Consider the following 2,832-nt stretch of genomic DNA (forward strand, 5'->3'; position numbering starts at 1 on the left):
CATGTTGGGCTCAGCAGTCCGTGTTTCAAGACGGGTCGGGTGGATCACCGACCTTTTTGCACACCCGCCCCGAGAGCAAAACCGCCGCCGAAGCGGCGGCAAGCTCTCGACGACCGTCGCAGGGCAGCCAGGACACCGGTGGTTCCCCGTCGCGGGTCCCCAGACGAGCTGAGAGAGAGTCGGCGGTACCAGTCCGACCGGGCCTTCGACGTCCCGGCAGCAGTCGCGGTGACCTACTACCAGGCGAAATACGCCCGCCGACGCCAGCGTGAGTGGGGGCGCGCCCAAACATTTTTGGGTCGCTCAATTACAACACCCCACCCAGCCGACAGCCGATGAGCTGAATCCCCTCAGTTCGACCTTCGAGTTTCCACCCGTTTGGCTCTTAACGGTTTCACGTACTCTTGAACTCTCTTCAAAGTTCTTTTCAACTTTCCCTCACGGTACTTGTTCGCTATCGGTCTCGTGGTCATATTTAGCCTTAGATGGAGTTTACCACCTGCTTTGGGCTGCACTTTCAAGCAACCCGACTCTACAGAGAGGCCCTTTCCGACCGTCCCATCTGTACCCTCACGGGCGCCGCCATGCGGGCCTGTCACCCTCCATGGGCAGTGGCCGCTTTCAAGCTTGACTTAGACGGTATGGGACGGCGTGCTGGACCCTCTGAAACGCAACACCCCTCGTGCCCGAAGACATCGAGGTTATGCGCTGGGCTTTTCCCGGTTCAGTCGCCCTTACTAAGGGGATCCCTGTTGGTTTCTTTTCCTCCGCTTATTAATATGCTTAAATTTGGCGGGTAGCTCTCTCCTACTACGAGGTCGATCGTGGTCTCATCATCCTTAGGGGGAACAAGTTCCCCAACCACGAAGCGGAAGACGCTCTGCCACCGACTTTCTTCACCACCGACATTACCAGGCAGGAAGGTTTGAGGGCTTGTCGCGGGGGTACCAGCGGCCATGGCGCCGGCACTCCCACCCCTGACTCCGTTCCTTCTCATTGAGTGGTAAATAGCCAATAGGAAAAGTGTTCCAGCAGAACATCTCTCGCAGAGTCATATACACACACACAGTTTTAATGCATATACGCTCGTGTTCCGCCCTTACTCGGCCGCACCTTTGCCGCTTAAACTTTGACCTCTTTCCCCGTTCCCGCATGCCACAGCAGTGGCACTTGTTTATCCGGAGAAAGAGAGCGAGAGTCGCAGTATTAATTGGCGTGAGCGGCCTTTCCGGCTGCAGAACTAGTGCTCTATCCCGGCGAGCGCCGTTATGAGGCGCAACACCGTCTTTAACGCGTTTAGAGAGAACTCCCCTGCCTCCCTCCCAGTCATGAGATAGACGTGGACTCGTGGCGAACTCTCAAAGAGAACGCCCACACCGCGTCTGACCGTGGGAGAGGGTGGAGGAGCGCGTGAGGAAGAGCACGGCGTCACCCAAGCATTCTCATCTCTCTGCCTGCACCACTACATGGTAGACTGCGGGCCCAGGCGCACTCATCAATTTAGGTTCCACTGCAATGCATGCCAAGCACTCTTTTCGAGGTGATAGACGAAATTCCGGCGGGGCTTACTTAAAAGATATCCGACCGGTTTCGTTTCCTCTTCGTGGGATGGAGTGCCTCTTAGAACATGTGCAGCATCAGCCATGAGCGGCCGACGGCCATTCGTGTCTCTGTGGACAGCAGGCAAAAGAGCGCCGCCTCCAGTTATTTGCGAGGGCGACAACTGTCGCTTTGTTGTGGTTGAATGTAGGTGCGCCAAGTCCATGGACTTGCTAGTGATAGGCTTGCTTGTTTTTAAGGGCACGCCTCGCGCAAGGCGCGGGCGATTAAACCCCAAGGCGGAAGCTCGGTTCGGGTTACCCTCGTGTCAGAGACAGTCAGCAGGCACCGAACTCGCAGCAACCGATGGATGTATATTCCGACCTGCGCAGAAGTGGCGGCGACAAGCTCATATGGCTGCCGCCGCCCGCAATATCGTTCAACTTGTCGATGTATCTGGTATTCTTGCGATTCACATACCGACCGCGGTTTTGCTGCGACCTTCATCAGCTTGACGATGATCCCCAAGAAGTTGTGTATTTGCCGTTTATTCTTTTTGAAACTAACCATCACAGGTAGAGTCTCAATGAAAGGGTTTGACAGACATAGCCCAAGTTGGTGGTTTGGGTTTGGCCGGACGGCTTGTTGTTGTTTTTTGACACTTGAATTTCACTCTTTTTGGGTCAAGAGGCTTATTCGCCGGTAGTAAGGAACGGACGGGCAGCCGTCCAAAGCCCCGTCCGTCCTCCTCCGGTCTTCGCGCTCTCGCCCGAGTGTGGTCCACCTACAGCGTGGTGGTACCTATTTTTGGTGCGGGGGCCGGGATTGTCCTCTTTCGCTGCTGGAGTTGCCAGAGCAGAGCCCGAGACCGCCCAAATCAGGAGAGTAGTAGTAGTTTTAAGCGCGCCCCGTTCTCTTTCTCTCTGTTAATGATCCTTCCGCAGGTTCACCTCTGAAACCTTATTCTGACTTTTACTTCCTCCTAAATGATCAAGTTTGGACATCTTTCCGTCAGCTCGGCGGCGACCCCCAGAAACCTCGCGAACCTTGGGAGCCACGTAATCCAGGCGCCAGTCCGAGCCTCACTAAATATTCAGCCATTAATGCGGCCCAGGCGGTGCCATGCAAGGCAGACGTAGTCAGCGCCAAGCTGATGACTTACACTTACTGGGAATTCCTCGTTCGCCAGAGGAAACAATGCAAGCCCCAATCCTATCAAGAAAGGCTTTGAGTTGCCGCTCACTCTTTCGGAGAAAACTACCGTTGATCCCTTCAGTGTAGTATTAGAACATC

General features: G+C 55.2%; 1 non-coding gene across 1 annotated transcript in view; it reads right to left on the minus strand.

Moving 5' to 3' along the window:
- Positions 1 to 821, minus strand: part of LOC121863694 — a 4,338-nt gene extending 3,517 nt beyond the window's left edge. The window contains exon 1 of the ribosomal RNA XR_006088442.1: positions 1 to 821. This exon is cut by the window's left edge and continues 3,517 nt beyond it. This is a non-coding gene — a ribosomal RNA (large subunit ribosomal RNA).
- Positions 822 to 2,832: the final 2,011 nt, after the last annotated feature.

This window comes from Homarus americanus, unplaced genomic scaffold (assembly GCF_018991925.1).
Source record: "Homarus americanus isolate GMGI-L3 unplaced genomic scaffold, GMGI_Hamer_2.0 scaffold20343, whole genome shotgun sequence".
Taxonomy (NCBI): domain Eukaryota; kingdom Metazoa; phylum Arthropoda; class Malacostraca; order Decapoda; family Nephropidae; genus Homarus; species Homarus americanus.